Below are 21445 nucleotides of genomic sequence, written 5' to 3'. Positions count from 1 at the left end.
TCAAGTTCTAGTGCAAGAAGGCTTGCACGGAAGAATTTCACGCCTAAAGGAAAAATTAAATGAAAATCACAGAAGACTGTTTTTTAATTTCACCCAGGACCATCTAAACTCGACAGTTGATGACTGGTCCAAAGTTGTCTTCAGTGACGAGAAAGTTTGGACACGATGGGCAGGTAACATTTATTGATAAATCAGTTGCCTAATATATAAGACGAAAATGTTTAATTTCATTAAGATTTGGGTTCGAAGGTCTAACAATACCAGGTTTGTTAAAAATATATAAAAGAAAGTCGAAGAAGCGGACTCTTCACAGTGAACGTATGGCCCTATGTATAGGCCCAAGGAAATGGAATCTGCCATCGAATTGAAAGCAAACTAAATGGACGTGAATATACCATGCTGTCTTCCGCAATGGAGACATTTCCTCAGGGAAATTTTACCTTCCTAGAAGATAGAAGCCCAATTCATACTTCTCGCGTGGCTCAAAACAAGCTTCGCGAACTAAAGCAGAATAATGGATTTGAGGTATAGCACAAGAAATCGTTAAATATCAAAAATAATGATATCAGAAAGTCATATCAATACTTCGGAGTGGATAAGTGGGCCAGTTTTAGTAAGACCACGTTTAAAAAAAATCAGCTATCGCATCCCAAGAAATTGCACGGTTTGCTTTCTTTCCGACATTAAAAACTGCTCCATCGTGAGACTAGTGTGTGTTGACTCTCATTTTGTCGAAAAGCAATTACAGCCTATAGATTTCTGAGCAATGCGAGATTAGGTCCTCACCCTCTTTCACCACAAAATGATTTATAAAATATTACTATCCTAACTTAACCAAACCTAACCTAACATAACAGTAACGTTTTGGAAAAGGCATATTATTTGAGAAGTCAATGAAGCTAAACATGAATATTTTGAAAAGGCGTAACATTGTTAAATGATTTATAAAATATTACTAACCTAACTTAACCAAACCTAACCTAACATAACCCAACCTAACCTAAAAACCCAAAAAAAACACCCCAGCTATAACATGCAATTTGTAACTCAACCTAACAATGCTATATTTCTTGTTGTGAAATCCTTAATACTGATGAATTATAAATTCGCCTTCTTAATTCAGCTCCTGCAAGGAAATTAAATTCAATTATTATCGATTATTCAGTATTATACTTTTAATTCGATTTTAGTAAACTCACCTTCCTGATGGAGATTCGAACGAAGATTTTCTGCGTGACGATCCGACGGTTTACCACTAGACCACGGTGGGACGCAGACCACTTCGAAATCAAATAAACTAATATACTAGCTTGGAACTTTCGGTTGAACGGAATTCGTTCCAATGGGATTCGATTGAATGGGAAATATTCCCTTTTAATGAAAACCGTCATTGGGCTAGATTTTAAAATACTGGCTAGACATTTTCGGACGAATGGGATTCGTTCCAATGGTATTCGGTTGAATGGGAACCCCCCAACCTATCTCTTATATCCTGCCTTTCAGATATTGCTCCTCAGGGACCTATCTTTCTGTAAAATAAGTACATAGGGATTTACCAGAACGGCTGGCGCGAGGGATGGAAAATTTTAAGTCGCTTTCAATCCACTAACAATGTTGAACAATCTTTGCTTTTTTTATTTTGCTAATGGAATAGCAAAAATTTTTCAGTTTTCACATTCAGCAAACAGCTTGAGTTATAAAGTGGTTGTCAAATAGGTTTTCTTAAAATTCACTGCTTTACTTTTTTTATCTTCTCTAATGAATTTAAATAAAGTTAAATTCGTGGGATAGTGGATACCACAAATGTGTGTAACTGTAAGTCGTGATGCCTATCCAAAAATGCCCATGCAAAAGGGGTAGTAAGATCTGCTCAGAACTCTGTGGCTGCGGCGTCGTTGCGGAGAAACAGCTAAGATGTTTAAATAAGTCCACCTTACCTGAAAAAAATATTGAAAATGTTATATTTTCCATTTTTTTTAAGTTTTTGTGAAAATAAAGTGTTTAAAAACTTTTTCACGAATTTCAATAATTATCATTGGGCTTTAATTTTTATCAAATAATTCTAATCAATTTTTATGGCTTTTAATGAATTGGAACTGTCATTCGTGAATTTTTATTGTCATTCATGAATTTCGTTATCATTTATAAATTTTTAATGTCATTCATGAATTCCTATTATCATTCATGAATTTCTAATATCACTCATGAATTTTTAGTTTTTATTCATTTTTAAGTAAATGTGCTCAAAAACTGACCTATTTTTATTTGTTCAGTTCTAAATTTGATGTTCTTGGAACTGACAATGTAAGAATCTTCAATACATATATTCTTATTAACTACGAACACTCTTATACAGTTTTTACGTTTTCAGGGTTCCGACATCATAATGATAACTCTAAATATGAACTCCAATTTCCTTCCGAAATCTTACAAATTTTGCACGACTACTTTTGACAAATCGAGCTACATTGTTACCGGTGCACCTCTCCTAGTCCAAGGCTCACGCCAAATGCAAATACTACCTTTTGACGCTAAGGTAAGATTAGCCCTGAAGAATCCTTATCTTAGGACACAGCTTTTGCGCGGAATGAACCGCAATGGTAAGGCGACAGTTGGGTCTAATTTTTGTCACAAGTTTGAAATACTTGAAATAGTTCGAAAAGTATACCAATTTAAAATTTTTCTATACGTGTTTTTATTCAAAAATATTTTAAAACTCGCCAAGTAAATTTACGTGAAAACTCATTAAAACACTTTGGCACGCCCAATGGAAGAAACCAGTACACTTAATTAGCCTGTAGTTATTAAATATAATCTAAATGGATAATGAGTAATTACAAAATTCCTGATAAAGGGGCCTCTTTCGAAAGATACTTTGCTAGCAACTGAAATACTTTGTTTCTTTTCGTTGATAATAATAAGTGTGTTATCGTTACCTCTTTAGGTGTTGCTCTGTTTGACGGTGGCCAGTGTTCTTGTTTTGTTTGTGAGTGAAGTGATTTTGACAATCACCAAGAGAAAGAGAAAAAGACGGAGAAGAATTGCAAGGGAAAAGAAAGACACTCGAACACCTAATCCTTGCCACTCGTGGAAAACTCACTTTTTTGGCATCTTCCGCCAGTTCCTTCTCCCAATTCAACTTTAGTCATGAAACGTTTGTATTCTCTTGCAACATCAAGGGATGTTCAATGCGTTATGTAGGGAGTGTCAAGAACTATATTTTTAAGTAGTTAGCGTAGTGATTAAGCAATGCCACGTGACCAGCAGCGTTGAACGACTGAATCCATTCCCAAGACACTGATATCGCTGCGAAATTCACGCGTACCCACTAGAGCTCTGTTTAATGCAAAAAAAGCTTGAGATAGGCTGTGCCCCTAAATAACTTATTGTACAATAATGGTATTGTTAACAACTTTATGGTCTTACATTTAAAGGAATTGTTATTTTTAATCATTCACTCATTTAATAGTCGTTTATCGGGTGTACCTTGTATGAGCAGTTCCCGAAATACCAATCGCTATTCCATAAAAAGAGCAGCGTTGCTCAAAACTGCTGTTTTGGGAAACAGCCGTTTTTAGCTTGAGTTTTGAACAGTTTTTAACTCTACAGTTTACCTTACGTATAAAGTAAAACAAGATCATAGTACGCTAACCTAACCCAAACTTACCTCATCTAATACTATTCAGGTTGGAATTACAATACCTAAACTGAATCTAATACTACTGGGGTTCAAATAACCAAACCAAACCAAACCTAAGCTAACCCAATTTTACCTGATCTAATAGTATTCGGGTTGGAATAATAATACCTAAACTGACCCTAATACTACTGAGGTTCAAATTATCAAACTTACACCATCATAATCGACAATCGTTTATCACTGCTTTATGGTAACTGCTGTAGCGAGTAAACTGCGTTTTCTTGAAACCTCTATTTGGGAACTGTGGTTATGAGGGCTTCCTCATTCATTTAGGTAGAATAAACTCCGAAAAAATCTCTAAGCTAAACGCAGTCTTTAATCTCGTGCTTGTTTTGGAGCAAACTGAGAGCACCAACAGTTTCTAAGGGTGAAATTATACAAATCGTAGTTAGGTTTGCAGTGATAAACGCAAAAAATGTTCTCTAGCTGTCCCTTCATTGTACGATGAAAGTTCAAGTCTGCCTTAAACAGACGCGATTTTTCTCATTTTTGCATATTTCAACTAAGCGATTCCCGAAAGATTGACGAACGGTAGAGCTGCAAGGATTTTGTTTTCATTCTGGTTGGTGTCTCAAACGTTGCTCTTATGGAATATCCTGAGTTATTACCACGCGGAAACGTCCTCCTTCAATTACCTAAAAGTAGACCACTTATCAGACATTCCCGAGTACATTCGACAAAATGGAGCTAAACTTAAAATCGTTCAAAATTCTATAGAGGGAAATTACTTAAAACGACTGGTAAAATTTTAGGATTTAAATGATTAGTCCTTAAAAAAATATCTAAATTCAATTCTTAATTTATCAGGCAGCTAAAAGATTTTCCAATGACGCTCTAAACAAGGTTTGGATGAATGACAGGATATCCATTGATGGTCGGGATTTTTTTAAGCCAGAACTATATTTTGATATTTCCCACGGAAATGTTGCGTTTCTCACCGATAATCGAATTAAAATGTTTCTTTACGTGCTTTTGAAGGGAGTTGAAAAAGGAGAAATCAGCTTGTATTTCTCAAAATTCAATAATTAGCATTCCAGTGGGATATTTTGTACACGAAAGAGTTACACTCACTGAAAAGGAAATTATAACATTAAGGTGAAAACACGGAGTTTCTTCTATAAATGTATCTTTATCAAAGGTGTAATTCATAAACGTCAGACGCAACGCAATTTAGTACAGGCGAAGGCAGGGCGTCGTGCGCAAACGTCTTGCCTTCTGCCCACGACGCCCTGCCTTCGCCTGTACTAAATTGCGTTGTGTCTGACGTTTATAAATTAGACCTCAAATTCACGTGAAATTGGAACACTGTGTTACAGGTCACGATTTTTAGTTAGGACTTTTTGGAATTACAGAGTATTAAATCACAGGTCGGGCAACTCTGCTAGGAGTTAAAATAACCGAACAATATTCGTTTAGAATCAGGAAATAAAAAAGTATTGGAATTGCTTTTGCAGCGAAAAATTAAAAGTATAGACAAATTCGGAAATTACAAACAGAAAAACCTACTAAAAGTGGCTAGACAGCCATTGGGGTAGTCTCCCATGCGCCAAGAAGCAACGCCAGATGAAGCCAGATTTCACTACACGTGGGAGACTAACCAGCTCCCAATGACAGCCTCGTCTCTGTGTGATGGTTTCACTTTTTGTAATGTAAGAGTTTGTCTATTCGTTCTCTAAAGAATTGCAATTTGAAACCAAAATTATATCATACACTTTTAGATTGAGTGAAATATTTGAATCAGATCCATTTCGTTACTACTATTCGGAAAAGCAGTATGATATTGATGACAAATACATATGGGAGAAGCCTAGTGTTTCGAACGAAGTGCAACTCACGTTACACTCGATGCTATTCCCAATCATAATTTACGTCTCTTTCAACACCTTCATTCTAATTCTGGCCATTTTCAACGTTTTCAAGCAAAAACCTCACGTAGTCCGAAGATAACAAATGTATTACATTAAATATTAAATAAGTCAAAGTTGCCACTGTCCTTGAAAAAGGCAGGGATTTTTAAAATGGGTCTGAATTGCCAGTTCAGACTTTTTCAGTGAAGTTTTAAATGGTAATAAAATTCAAGAAATTTCATATTTATTTTGTATGGATTATTTTGCCTAACCTAAGTCTTACCAGAAGTGAGATGAGACTCGAAGTGAAGGGCTCTAGCATTGGTAATAGATCCTGGCACTTGTGAACAAATTTGACGATTTTATGCCGCTTCAATCGTGCCTACACTACAGAGAAGACAAGAAGGCCCAAGGGCTCGTAATAGTAGCCACATCATACGAGTGAATAGCCCCTCTATACCCTACCCTAATGAGTGGATAACCCCTCTATAACTTACCCTAATGAGTGAATAGCGCTATCTTTTACAATGCTTAAATGATTTACCGTGTATAAAATCAGAGTTAATAGCCCCTCGATCTCGACGCCCTACTCTAAACAGTGATAAAATTATAACCGTATAAATTTACTTATGCTGTAATTCTAATATTCCGGTGAATCGAAGAACATATAGTTTTAGTGATAATCCCCTCGATGAGTTTAAAACATAGACTTTGGCCGATGCACACTTAGCGCATCTTATGAATTTCTAACAAGGACTTATGTTTGAAAGAGAAAGTTTAGTTGATATTGATATTTTTAATTTTCCACAATTGTTACATATTTTTGACATGATTAATTAATTGGAATTTCACCGTCCGCCTAAGTAAGACTTGTGTGCGGGCGACATGTTAATCTTTTTAATATTGTTCTCGCGCGCAGGCTAATCTCGCGGCTTTTAATTTTTTTCCAGTTCAGTTATTATATATTAGTTACCAATTCGGTTGTGTATTAATTTCCGGTTCAGTTACATATAAATTACAAATTTATTTATATGTTAATCACAAATTTGGTTATATGTTAATCACAAATTTGGTTATATGTTAATTACAAATTCAGTTCAATGTTAATAAGTTAGTTCTATATCATTATTTCTTATGTAAAATTTAACAGCCATTTTAAATTGATTATAATTTTTTAGACACTTTATGTTCTGAGGCAACTTATTAAAACAACTTATTGCTGTTTTAAAACTAACTTAATTTCCTTCCATGACTAATCGCAGCGGATTTAAATCGCTTGTTAAATCCATCCAGAAGGATATTATACACATATAGTTTAGATACCGAGAAAACATTGAATTCTTCATACAAGAGTTTAGTTGGATAATCATATTGTTTATGTAAACAAAAACGCAATATCCTATTAACAAGAACAATTAATGGGCGTAAAATCGCATAATGCGTATTGCCCCATGCTATTAGACCATATTGAAGTTGCGATTGGACCAAGGCGAAATATACCATTCTTAATAGTTTTAAGTTTAAGAATTTACTCAAGGTTATTAAATTAAATGATACGAATCTTAATATTTTAGTAACATGCTGTACATGAGTATCCCATTTCAGTTGACAGTCTATATATAAGCCCAAGTATTTAATAGAATTTACTTGTTCAAGTTTGATACACGAACAGTTTGATGATAAGCAATTCATTTTATGTATTTTCAATTCAAATTCTGGTATGTCAGTAGGCGATCTCATAGAAAAGGTTATATATTTAGTTTTCGGGATATTTAAACTTAACAAGTTTTTTTGCAGTACGTTAAATGCCTTTTTAAGACCTATCGAAGCTACCGAGTATACCTTTTCCCATGTCTCATCTATGTAGATTAAGACGGTATCGTCAGCAAATGATATTAACGAGCTGGATATTTTAGCTTCACAAAAATCATTTATATAGACTAAGAACAGAATAGGGCCCAAAATGGTGCCTTGTGGTACTCCACATTTTACTGATAGAGCTTCACTATATGAATTACCCACGCGCACCATCTGTTTCCTATTACTTAAGTAGCTTTTAAATAACTCAAGGGCAATACCCCTCACACCATAACGCCTAAGTTTTACCAAGAGTATTTCATGGGAAATGGTATCAAACGCTTTTGCTAGATCGAGGAATACTGCCAGGGCTTTTTTACGATTATCAAGTGCATTAGTAATGGTTTTTGTAAAATGATAAATAGCATCATTGGTGCTGAGCTTGTTTTGGAATCCATACTGATTTCCTGATACAATTTTATTCATTGTTAAGTAATTCTCTAAACGTTTTTTAAGGCAAGCTTCAAAAAGTTTTGATAGTTGGCTGAGTACTGATATAGGCCTGTAATTAGTTAACTTTGAGCGACTACCAGATTTTGGTACAGGTGAGATAATGGCTATTTTGAGGGCATCAGGATATATCCCAGTAGATATAGAATTATTTATTATGTGTTTTAGGGGTTTAACTATATGATTTGCAATCGATTTAAGTACCATCGCACTGATATTATCATATCCAGTAGCGGTTGAATTTTTTAATTTATTAATTTATCTGGTAAGTTCGTTTTCGTCTACTGGTCTTAGATATATGGAGCTCGACTGCTTCAGGCTGCTAGTTTCTGGTGGTGGGACTAAGCTTAAATGGTTTATATTATTTTTTATTTCACGAGCCATTTTCCCCCCAATGTTAGTGAAATAATCATTGAATAACCTAGCACACTCTTGCGGATTTTTTATAGCATCAATTTCAATATTTAGTTCCGGATGAAGAATATTCATGATAGGCAGTTTTGGTTTAACTCTTGAGGTAGATTCGTTAATGACTTGCTATATTTTACCGCTATCATTACTATGCTGATTTATTTTTTGTAAGAAATAATTGTTTTTTGCAACTCTAATTAGGGTGGACAGTTTATTGCGGTAATTTGTATATTTCGCCTTTAGCCAAACGTTGAGGGGTTCACTCAGACATCTAAGTTTTAATTTATCCCTATTTTTTTATAGAAAAGGCAATGGCTTGAGTCATCCAGGGTTTAATCAACTTTAATTTTTTTACGTTATTACTATCATTAGGTTTTGCTAAGATGTTTGTTTTAGATAAATTAACGTAGAATTTTATATTATTAGTGAAATTTTCCAGTGCTGCATTTACGTTCTGTTCCTTATAAACTGAGAGCCAGGTCTCAAATCCTAACAGCATATTTAGTTTTTGGTAGTCTATTTTCGAAGGTATTTTTAAATTATCAGTATAGTTTTTGGTTACAGTTACTTCACTATCAATACTTAGTATTATTGGGTAATTTTCCGTGATAAACGTTTGAAAAATTACAGATATTATATCTCTGGAATGTTTTTGCTTTATAAAGCAATGATCTAAACATTTTTTTGATGTATCTGATATTCTAGTAAAATTTCTAATAAGTGGGATAAAGCCATGTAGTTGTAGAATATCTAAATAATCCGAATTTAATATACTAGGCTCATTAGGGAGGATATTTATATTAATATCCCCAATTAGAATTATGTTATCAATATTTAGTTTCGCAAAATTATCTAGCGTTTTGTTGAGGTCAAATAAAAATTCTTGCAAATCATTGTTAGGAGAACGGTAAATACATAAAATACGGTACATTAATAAACCGCTAAATTTTATATCTATATATTTGGAACTAGAACCACCAATACTTATATCAAAGTCTTCAAAGTTAATAGTATTTTTCACAAAGACCACCACGCCGTCACTTCTGTTTGAGTGGTTGGTGGTTGAAATTGTCAAATAGTTGCTAATTTGGAAGTGTTGCACATTTTTACCCTCTAGCCAACATTCCGTTAATATAATAATATCAAAATTTGCAGACAGTTCATTTAGAAGGAAACAGAGTTCGTCAAAGTTTTTTGCGATACTTCTAATATTCTGATGAAATATTTTAAAGCCGTTTAAATGAGAACAAATTTTTTATGACATTGAAAAAAATCTTTTTCGATATTTGGAAACATTTCATTGTGCGGTAGACCTATGCAGTCGGAAAAGTCAGCAAATTTATTATAGGGCATCAGAATTGGAAAAGGTTTAATATATAATTAAATAAGTCTTTACGATGACGTTGAACGAAGATTCCTAAGTGAAGTAACTTTCAGTATTTTAGATCCTTCGTCCTTGCTCGTAAAAATGCTTCCATTACTAACCCATACATATTTTATTCCCTTATTTTTTGCATATGCCTTCGTATCATACAAAAGTTTTTTGTGTAAGATGGCAAAATCTCATTTACATAGAATCTTTTATTTTTTAGCGACTGGTGAATATTATTGCAAAAAACTGATCTCTCAACTTAATGTCATAGAATTTGACTACTATAGGGTTGCCTATTTTTTTTGGTATTTGGAGTGCCGGGTTGGTATTTACGGTAACATTTAACGATTTGATTATTAGAGATTTCTAAATTTAGGATTTTCCCCACAATTTGTACAATTTTTACAGTATCTTCATTTTTAGTCTCTTGGATTCCTGACAACTCTAGACAATTTTTGTTTTGAGTGAATTCCAGATTAGCAACTTTTTCCTCTAAAAATTGGACCTTGTCGTCTAGCTCCTTGTTTTTTAATGCTATTCCGGTAAACTCTTCTTTAATTTCACCCACTGATTTTTTAAGTCAGACATATTTTGACCGAATTCATCAATTTTATCAGAATTAAATTGCATGGCTCATTCGAAATCAATAATTTTCAGGTTAATAGTGTCCAACGTATCAAGTTTGTGCGACATCTCATTAATCTTGGCCATTATTTCCCTTAGAACATCAATAGATAGTGTTTCATTTACGGGCTGATTCGTTGCTGAGTTTTTTTGTTTAGTCGAATCCGGTTGCTTGCACAAGTCACATTTCCAAGCAGTTTTCTTGGCTCCCAACTTACGTAAATTTTCCTCGGTTTTTAAACTGGTGCATTTAGCATGGTAATAGTTCATACATTCACCAACGCATTGAATTATGTCTTTAGTCTTTGTTATTTCGTTATCACAGCTAGCACAGTATTCTGCCATGTTTAAATATATAAAAAACTGGTAGCTGATAAGCAATGTTGATAAGCGAGACGGAGCGAAAAAACATGCGACTGTTTGCTGAGAGAGCTGAATAATAATTAGTTGTAGTGATTATCCCCTCGAATTACCTTTAGCAATGCTAAAATGATCAAACGCATAACGCTCATTTAACACTATGTTAGCTCTATCTAAACCCATATTTGAATTAACCGACAAAACGTTCCAGTCAAACATAACATATATGGCGATAGCTACCGAACGAGAACGAAGCACGTGACGAGCGCGGTAGGAAACGGGGAAAATCGTTAGCTACTTAATTAGCACAAAAATAAAAACAAAATAAATATATAAACTCCAAACATACAAATTCATAAGTATCCGACCCCGCAGATAAAAATTGAAAACTACCCCACCCCACATCACCCCGACATTTTAGAGATAAAACTTCACGGTAAAAAAAGAAGAATTTCTCAAGTCTCTATGGCTCAGTGGTAGAATGTCCGTCAACTGCGTGAGCGACGCGGGTTCGATTCCCGGGTCTAACCTGAAAAACTTTAATTAATATAAAATCTCTAACCGACCTCAGTTATCGCTATTGGTGGGTTGAGGTACTATAGAGTTCCTTTTAAGCTAAAATCTGACGATAACGAAAGCGATAACTACGGCCACTACCACTACTACTACTACGGCTCGGGTCAAACTAAGAGCCTCATCGTATACTACGATGTGGCTAAAAATTGGTCGAGTTCCAAAAAAATTCCTAACCCCTTCCCCTCGAACTAAAGCCGCGGAACACGGACGCCTGTACTTGAATCTAGTTCGGCTGTCTACCGCCACGAGCGTCTCACGTTTTGGAGGGATAATTCAGAAACCGCTACTAGAGGGCCAACCGTTGGTGTGTTATCAAGAACATTCACTTTCGCCGAGTGAAGAATTTGCTTAGCTCAGTACATCTGGTCTCATCTCACTTCTGGTCTTGACAAACATAAATCTAACCCTAAACTAAACCTAACCCTAACTTAACCTTAATCTAACGCTAACCCAGCCTAATCCTAACGCTAACCCAGCCTAAATCTAACGCTAACCCAGCCTAAATCTAACTCTAACCAAACCTTAATCTAATTCCAACTAAACCTAAACCTAACCCTAACCCTAACCAAGCCTAAATCTAACCCTAAATCAAGCCTAAAACTAAAACTAAACCTAACATAACCTTAATCTAAATCTAACCCTAGCCTAACCTATCCCTAACACACTATGATATGAATACTACGTGGGGTAGGATTTATTTGCCGTCTTACCCACGATGTTATGTGGCATTTAAAGTAATATTTTACCTTGATTGCAAATAGTCAACAGATTCTAAAGTCACATACAATTAACAATTTTAAAATTATTAAAGCAGTATTCCAAGCATAGCGAATATACAGTAAAGCAGACGACATTTTACATCCAATAAAGACATGTCTTGGACACATGGAAAATTAGTCAATGGGAAAAAAACAGGAAATGAAGTGTTTAAATTTTGGAGAAATATAACCTTTATGTGTTTGAAAAGGCCCAATTGTCTACGCTTCAACTGTTAACCCTATATTCTCAAAGCTAGATTCACAACTGGTTTGCAGTATAAAAACTACTTTCTCGTTTCACCTCAACGATATTCTTAGTTTGCCAACATGAGTGTCAACGTTAAATATCATCAAAGCCGACTTGGGGTTAGACGCACTGAAAGTCAATGCGCACCATAATAAGAATGAAAACTTCGAAGCTATAACCCGATAACGATTAGCCCTTTTACTGATCTAATTGCCACCATGATGCTTTCTTCTATTATAAAATCTAAACCTGATTATTATACATGTACTTAACTTTCAGCTCACTCTGAACCGTTAATGTCTCTTCATTACAGACACGAAAATCAAAACCCATAGTTTACTTCACCTCAGGTCTCAATTATTTACTCTTTGGTTCACTAAGCCTATTACGGATAAAACTTGATTTAACCGATTGTGTCTAGGCCTTAGATTTCTTCTTGCAATCACCAAAGCAAGGATTATTGTATATACAGATGTAGTATAGCTTAAGTAGTATATAAACAGCCATTTCAAATAATAATATTAAAAACTATCCTTGGAATATCTAAATGAAACAGAGCTTTAAAGCTACAGAACTACTAAAGGCATCGTAATTACGTAACATATTTCCACATATTCACTTAAAGGAATAGTTCGGGTTAGTTTTTTCTTGGTGTCATATCATTCGTTATGGCTTAAAATGCATAGATCGAACATATTTTTTTTCAAATGAAAATTAATTAAGTATTAATTAGCCTTAATAATAATACTATGATGGTTACCATTACCCCTGGAAGTAGTCTTTCCCGCAGTGCAGCGGGAAAGATTCCTATTGGTTAGTTGTCTTTAAGCCAACCCGGGGTCTCAAAATTTGATCGTCTGCTCTATCGCAAACAGATGTTTGTAATACGGGTATCATCTTCGCCGATTTTCATTACAATTATGTCGCGTCTGAATCCTTTTGAGGTTGAGCCTGAGTATACGGAAGAAGAAATCTTAGCTCGTGAAAGGGAGGCACAAAATGAAGTTCTTGGTAATGCAGAAATTGACAAAAAATTGGATGAAATAAAGAATCACTGTTCCTGCAATAAATGCGTACCCGAGTGGTTAGGCCTTGGTGATGATGAACAAGTAGAAAATTTAAAAAAATTTATAAATGGGAAGGATATCAGGGGAACTATAATTTGCTGCAAACAAATCGAGGATGTGACAAAATTTTTAAACGATGCTGATAATTTAGAAGGCCCTGTCCAATGCGTAACAGATGATTTAGACTATAAATGTATGTGCCAAAGAAGACGTATTTTAAAAGCAACGTATAAAAGTTATTTACATTCACGCAGAACACCAGTACCCTTAAATTTTACAAACAGGTAAAAATACTGTTAAGTTATTATTTGCACTTTAACTGAAGTTAATATTATGTTATTTTATTTTAGGACATACCGTTATACGGCTTATCGTTCTTATACTCATTTAGTTTTTGATAAACTGGGAAGAGCAGTTAGGAAACCAGTTCCGCTTTGCGTTCTTCTTGACATACGGAAACATTTTCCTGAAAATGATGTTCATTCTTACACAAGTTACAAGGCTGGAGCTGAAATTGAAGCTTTTAGAGCTAATTAGGCCACAATTGTGATAATTAATTAATGGTTTAAGTTCAAATAATTTAGTGATGGCAAATTATCTTTTAAGCCATATCTGTGTTCAAAAGGGTATTTGATAATTATCAGTAGACTTACTAGAACTATTCAGATTTAGGTTTTAAATTTTAAGTGTTCTTCAGTCCTGACTTAAACTTAATGATATGTTTGGTCGAAGATCTTCAAGTTTTAAGTTAAATTTAGTGATGATTAATTGGTCAACGTTCCTAAATTAAATTTAGTGATCATTAATTTCTCAAGCTTCCTAAATTAAATGTAGTAAATTAGCCAAAGCCCTTATCTTAAACTTAATGATATAAAAGTTGCCAAAGCCCTTATCTTAAACTTAATGATATTAAAGTCGCCAAAGCCCTTATCTTAAACTTAATGATATTAAAGTTGCCAAAGCCCTTATATTAAAAGTAGTGATATTAAAGTTGCCAAAGCCCTTATCTTAAAAGTAGTGATATTAAAGTTGCCAAAGCCCTTATCTTAAACTTAGTGATATTAAAGTTGCCAAAGCCCTTATCTTAAACTTAGTGATATTTAATTTTTGAAAACTCTGGACTTAAATTTAGTGATATTTAATTTTTGAAAACTCTAGACGTAAATTTAGTGATATTTAATATTTGAAAACTCTAGACTTAAATTTAGTGATATTTAATTTTTGAAAACTCTAGACTTAAATTTAGTTATATTTAATTTTTGAAAACTCTAGACGTAAATTTAGTGATATTTAATTTTTGAAAACTCTAGACTTAAATTTAGTTATATTTAATTTTTGAAAACTCTAGACGTAAATTTAGTGATATTTAATTTTTGAAAACTCTAGAATTAAATTTAGTGATATTTAATTTTTGAAAACTCTAGAATTAAATTTAGTGATATTTAATTTATGAAAACTTTAGACCTAAATTTAGTGATATTTAATTTTTAAAAACTCAAGATTTAAACTTAGTGATATATATATTAATTTGGAGAAAGATGCTATCTTAATTTTAGTGGTATTAAATTGACCAAAGTTCCAAACGTTGGGAAAATACAGCTTACTAATTTCAACCATTTAACACTAGTGGATGTTAAGTTTTTGTAAATCATAAAGAGTTTTTAAATAGAATACATCATTTGAAAAGTATAAAATAATTCTTTTTCACTCAAATAGCCTTCTTCTTTTTGCCGCATCAATTAATATTTGTTTGTCAGGCCGTGGAGTTGGCGCAATATTACTTCTCTTACGCGTAGCTGTCATCAATTTAGCAAGGGGAATTTCATCTTGATCAGTTAATTTGCGTTCGACAATGCTTTCAAAAATCTCATAAATACTCATATATATGACTTGGGCTCTTTGAGAGGCCTTGCGTGCCATTCACCAGTAGCTTTTAAGTAAAAGTATTGAAATTCTTCCTTGTTTGTGTCGTTTATTGACTGGCTTGACTCTTTTTCAAAATAGAATTTTCGTTCAACATTGAAATTGTGGTCCAAAGCTGTCAACATTGTTCGAGCTTCCATAACATCATGGTCAAATTCTTGCTGTTTAGGGCAATATTTTGTTATGAGGCTATGGTACGATTCCAATTTGGACGTATGAGAGAATGCGCAAACGTTCTTTATGTCCTTCAAGAGCTTCTTTTTGTGTACAATGTTGTAAAGAGCGTCTTAAGGGGGGTGTCAGGTGTCAGCCATTTTCTCTTCCTTTGCACTTCGGTTGAGAGGCTCATGGATACAACGTTGATGGTGAGGAAGGCTTGGAAAATAATTAACATTTGTGACGTGAAACATGACCGATTTCCACATATCAAGCATAACATCAGGGCTCCCCTTGCAGTTTTCTGCGGCAAACCACATATGGTGGCTGAGGGATTTAATCCAAGGTTGAAGATCCTTGTTAGCCTTTTTTGTGGCAATGGCTGAAATATTTTTTGCCAGACTTTTAGCCAAATGCCACACATCAAATTGATGGTCTATTGAAGGAGAGTTGTCTCTCAAAAATGCGGTTATCTGTATGTGACGATCAGTTGTTATCATGGAGATTTCCATTCCAAACCTTTCCAGTTTCTTGATGCATCGTTTTAAACCTTCCAATTCCATGTTGCTGGACTTAAATTCAACCTCATTTTTGCTTATAAGCTCAAAATGGATACATTTATCGCTATCGTGATCGAGAAAAGTGTAACCGCAATATTTAGCCGAGTGTCCTGGTGAATCAAAACGACCATCTGCAGAAATATTTACTCGCGAAGAGTTTTTTAATTTCCCAATAACATCCATTTGCTCTTTTTTCCATGCTACCCTAATTTCAGGTATGGCGAAATTCTTTTGGATGGAGTAGAAAGTGGTCTTTTGTATTCCAATTAACCCCATGAATGAAAAAATTGAGTTTATACGTTGGAAAGTCGATCCAGAGAGCAATATACTTGACGCCAACAGCAAATTTCCTGCTGGCATTCTTCCCAACAAAGGCTGTGAGCGCCACATAAAATCATGGCCATTAAGACACATCATATTCACTGTTACTAGGCTCCCGCTGGTTTGTAATTTAAAATTTTCTGTTACGTCAAATGCGCTTCCACAGTTAGGTTTCTCACACCGCAGTTTAGACATCAGCTGGATCAACTGGCTCTCGAACACTATATATTTCTTCTCCTCGACTATTGTCTTTGGAATGGATTTTTTAATTGGCGAATAGTTTGATGATGAAGCCGAGTCCAATAAACTGGGTTCAAAGAGAGAAAGATTTGGAGAATTTAAAGGAGAAACCTCTGAAATAGTGCTTATTGATGCGGGAGATGAATTTCTTTCTGTTAACGCGATAAATGGTGAGTGTGCCGCAGTTTTACTATGGCGGAAAAATATCGTGTTAGAAATGGACTCTCTGGGTGTTGTATGTACTATCTTAACGGAGTATGGATGGTCTCTTGACAGTGATTTTAATGTCTCGTCATGTACTGTTAACATATTTAGGTTAGGTTAGGTTAGGACTTAAGGTTTTTAACCTATTAGGTTACGCGATTAGGTTACCATTTTTACATGTTAAAATGATTTAGGTTAATTTAACCTAACGTTTTGTGACATCAGGTAGGGGACCTGATGGTTCTATGGGATTTTAACATGGTTTTTTTGGACTTTTTGGCATATTGCTAAGTTTCTTCCTTTTGCTTAGTGTTAGGTAGAGTAAGTTACGATACCAGTGATTACATTCCTCCTTCAATGCGTTTGGGCCTCTTTACTATTTGTCTGTATATTAGCAATTCCGCTGTTTTAGCTTGGCTTTACTTCCTTTGACAAGCGTTGCTTTACTTCAATTGTCAAATTATCCGTAAACAAGTTATCTTATCCTTTACTAGCATTTGGACCTTTTGTGTCGTTTATAGTGAGATGCGTGAAACAATTTTCGGTTTAGATGCGTGAAACAAGTAGCATAGTAAGTTGTCTTGTACTTTACTTGGACCTTTTGGGTTGTTCAATAGTCAGATGCGTGAAACAAGTAGCACAGTAAGTTGTCTTGTACTTTACTTGGACCTTTTGGGTTGTTCAATAGTCAGATGCGTGAAACAAGTAGCATAGTAAGTTGTCTTGTACTTTATTTGGACCTTTTGGGTTGTTCAATAGTCAGAGGCGTGAAACAACTTTCGGTTTAGATGCTTGAAGTTTACATATTTCAAGTTTTTCTTCAATATCTCACTCCAGAATGAGTAGCAGACGACGCGTTCTTCAAAAGCACAAAGATAAATATGTTGTCTATTCTGCCGCGAAGCTGCATCTCCTGTCCTCGCGTTAGATTATTACTCCTACTTGAAACTTTGATAGAAAATTTATTGAAGCAGCTATTAGTCTTCGAAAACGAAGCTAGACCCAGGGGCGATCCCTTGGGGGGGGGGACAGGGGGAGGCTCCCCCCCTAAAATTTTGTCGAGTTGGCAAATTGACGCTCACTTGGCAAAATGAAGCTCAGGGAAATTGAAAATGGACCTAAAAGGCCAGGGAAATGTCAGGGAAAAATATTTTGGAGTGAAATTGAAATTCTGGAAAACAGTATCAGAGTGACCGGAATCAGAGATTTGAGCAGAGCCGAAAAATCGGGGAGTTCGCTTCGCTCGCTCCGAATATAACTTTAATGGGATTCTATTCAAACAAAATAGTATTCTTATATCTATAACCATAACGACTCTTGTCAATATGATTCAAGTCAATTTACAATATTCATTGTACGAGGGAGCATTTGATCTCATTATATCAACTTATAGACGGTGGTTCATTACAAGACACACTTTTATAAAGTCTTTAATTATGAACTGAAGTCCGAATTAAGGAAATCAGTGAAGTGATTTGCTTTGAAAGAGTGTTGGCAACATAGTAAGATTTTACCCGAGCCAGCTCTTTTAAGTATCTTAATTTAGTATTTTTAGTTACTTTCGGTTCACTATTTTTAAAATAATTAGCTACTTTTTCACTTACTAGTAAATTATTATCCTATAATTTCAACAATTTTATACAACTAGTTTCAAAGTCTATGTTCGCCATGTTAGTTATTGCAAATGGTCAGGGAAACTTGATGAATTTGATCAGGGAAACTTGATGAATTTGATCATGGAAACTTGATGAATTTGATCATGGAAACTTGATGAATTTGATCAGGGAAACTTGATGAATTTGATCATGGAAACTTGATGAATTTGATCATGGAAACTTGATGAATTTCATCGGGGAAATTTGATAAATTTAGTCGGGGAAATTTGATATATTTAGTCGGGGAAATTTGATAAATTTAGTCGGGGAAATTTGATATATTTAGTCGGGGAAATTTGATATATTTAGTCGGGGAAATTTGATATATTTAGTCGGGGAAATTTTATATATTTAGTCGGGGAAATTTGATAAATTTAGTCCAGGAAATTAGATAAATTTAGTCAGGGATTTTCATTCCAAAACTATTTTACGAAACAGAGTAACATGATACTACATTACTACGTGTCGCTTGGTAAATTTTTGGTTTCAAGTTGGCAAAATTTGGTGGGCTCCCCCCCAAAACCTTGTCCCTTCGGAACGCCCCTGGCTAGACCCTTGGAGTATTTGTAATAATTCAATAAATGCGTTAAAATTAATTTTAAATTGAGTTTTAGCTTCTTTTCATTATCCCCAGTCATAGCGTTAAGCCTATTTAAACTACCTTTATAACATATAGACTTAAAATAAACCTTAAATCGGTTAATATTCAACGAATTATTAATATAATTAATAAAATATAATTAATTAATAATTAATATAATTCGCAAATCCAGTTTAATTTAAAATTGATAATCAAGTAAATTAAAGTGTTTTTCAGGAATCTCCACTCTAGCAGACAACGTTGCAGACAACGATTACGGATTGAAATCAAGGCGGACTGTAAATAAATCAAAATTATTTTCAACTGATTTTATTGAAATTTGAGGTAATGTAAAAAATAAACATTAAAGACGTAAGGAATTAACTAGCACGTGTGTAATTAGTTTTATTGGCGAATCCAGTTTGATTTAAAATAGATAAATGAGTTAATTAAAGTGTCTTTAAGGAATGTCAACGCTAGCAGACAACGTTGCAGACAACGATTACGGATTGTAATTAAGACAGGCTGTAAATAAGTTTTTTATCGCTGCTAGGGCTAGCTCAGCTGTTCTCGTCGTGTCGTCTGCTTACTGTACTGCTTCGGGATCCAATTATGGCCATTTAAACTCTTTTAAAACTTGAAATCTACCTTGATTTAGTTACATTTTGTGTCGTTTATAGTAAGATGCGTGTAACATTTATCGGTCATATGTGTGAAACAAGTAGTGAAGAAAGTTATTTTATCCAAGATGGTAACGCATATGAGTGATCAGACACTGAAGTTTTACATCTTAAATTTAAATAGGGATACACTTTATGAAACTTCTTCGCTATCCATCCCGCTAAAACGTCTATTCCCCCTTCTTCGTGTACACTAAAATCACGAAAATCTGCTAGAACTAGAGTATTTTCACAGTTTTCTTTCATAGGATTGTTTTGATTTTGACCATTAGGTCTAGGAGTACTTGACCTTACAGGAGAGAAACTGGATGGATGGGGATTGAATTAAGCAATGACTAGTATTTCTAGAAAGAGTATTACTACTCCTGGGGCTCAATATTAATGGATTTGTAGTAGAAGGGTTGTTATTGCTACTCTGGGGACTCGAAAGTAACGAGTTAGTTGTATTCTGCACTGCATGAGAGCTAGACAATTCAAACGAATCATTGTTCCAATTATCAATTTCAATTTCATCGATTGCAATTTGTGATTCTTGAAATATATTTGAAACAAAGTATTCGTCTTTTGCCTTAGATACAGTATTGGCGTTTTTTGCAGACTATGCGAAAAAAATTGACCCAAATCCGGAAAGAAAAGGTTAACCGCTAGAATTCTCTGGTTTATTAAACAAGCCTAACTTCAGTTTAGCTAAAATCGGTTTAAAAATCTTTTCCGTGTGAAACACTAACCATAGTTTATGAATCAAACTTTAGCTTATTAAATCTGCTTTTTATGCCTCGTGTGAAGAGGGTATAAGTAAAATGTTTGAGATTCTTGGCTATTAAATGTATTTTAACGTCGTTTTATTGATGAGATTAAGAAATTGAACGCTATTAAACGTATGTAAATGTTGTTTTATTGACAAGATTATTTTTGTTTCCTGTCTCCAAACCGTCGTAATTAGTCACTTTGAATGGTTGAGTAATATAAATCAAATGCTGTAAACGTTTGTAGCTAATAATTTGAACGATTAAGAGTTAATTACCTCGTCTCGTTTCATTAATGTTACGCTGATTGCTAGGAAATGAGCCGAAACGAAACGCGTAGTTTCAATACGATAAGTTGCGTAAATTCGTGTAAGGAGACTGTCTAATTAGGTAAATCGTGGCCGTCAAGACATAGTTAAGAGTTCCCGAAATGTATGATCTCTTTTATTTCGAGTAATTATGAAAATGTCTACATTTTTTAGTTGGCTGGAAATCGGATAAAACCCATCGGGAAGAGCGTGATACCCTTTCTAGGACATTTTTCGCATCTTTAACCTTCCTGTAGCCAACCAGGGTTCGTATCAATTAGTAATCCTACAAAATGAATAATTTTCAAGCATAAAATCTTATTTAAATTACCATTTTGCTAAGCCTCGGTTTCAAACTTGGAATTAGGACTGGAGTGGGGCAGCAGACGACAAAACAAACGGTCATTAAGCCAAGCCAGAGCGCAGGCGCCAAGCGACTGGCCAATGAGCGTCTATGGTGGCTTTTTCAAACAGTCTGGGAAAAAGCACACTTCCTCTGGTCCAAAACCAGTTTATAAATTGCTTGGACTAGTTTTTTAATTCAAAAAGTGGGGTTTTCTGGTCCTCGGGACAATCATAAAAGGTCACAGCTTTACGGCCCTGAGGAAGTATTGTATTACATTGAAATCCACTTGTAGGAGATTTTATTTCCTGGTCCATTTCCTGAAGAAGTATTCATATTGATATTTTCATTTTAAAAAATAAAGTCATTTTTTTCCAAAAATATGGTCACTTTTATCCAAGAATATGTAAATTTATTTTTAAAAATTTCCACATTAAATTTCTATAGTATTTTGTATTTT

This window comes from Phalangium opilio, unplaced genomic scaffold (assembly GCF_054372755.1).
Source record: "Phalangium opilio isolate 3A_F unplaced genomic scaffold, DU_Popi_V2 ptg000043l_1, whole genome shotgun sequence".
In the NCBI taxonomy this organism is placed as follows: Eukaryota; Metazoa; Arthropoda; class Arachnida; order Opiliones; family Phalangiidae; genus Phalangium; species Phalangium opilio.
Note: the sequence above shows the minus strand (reverse complement) of the source record.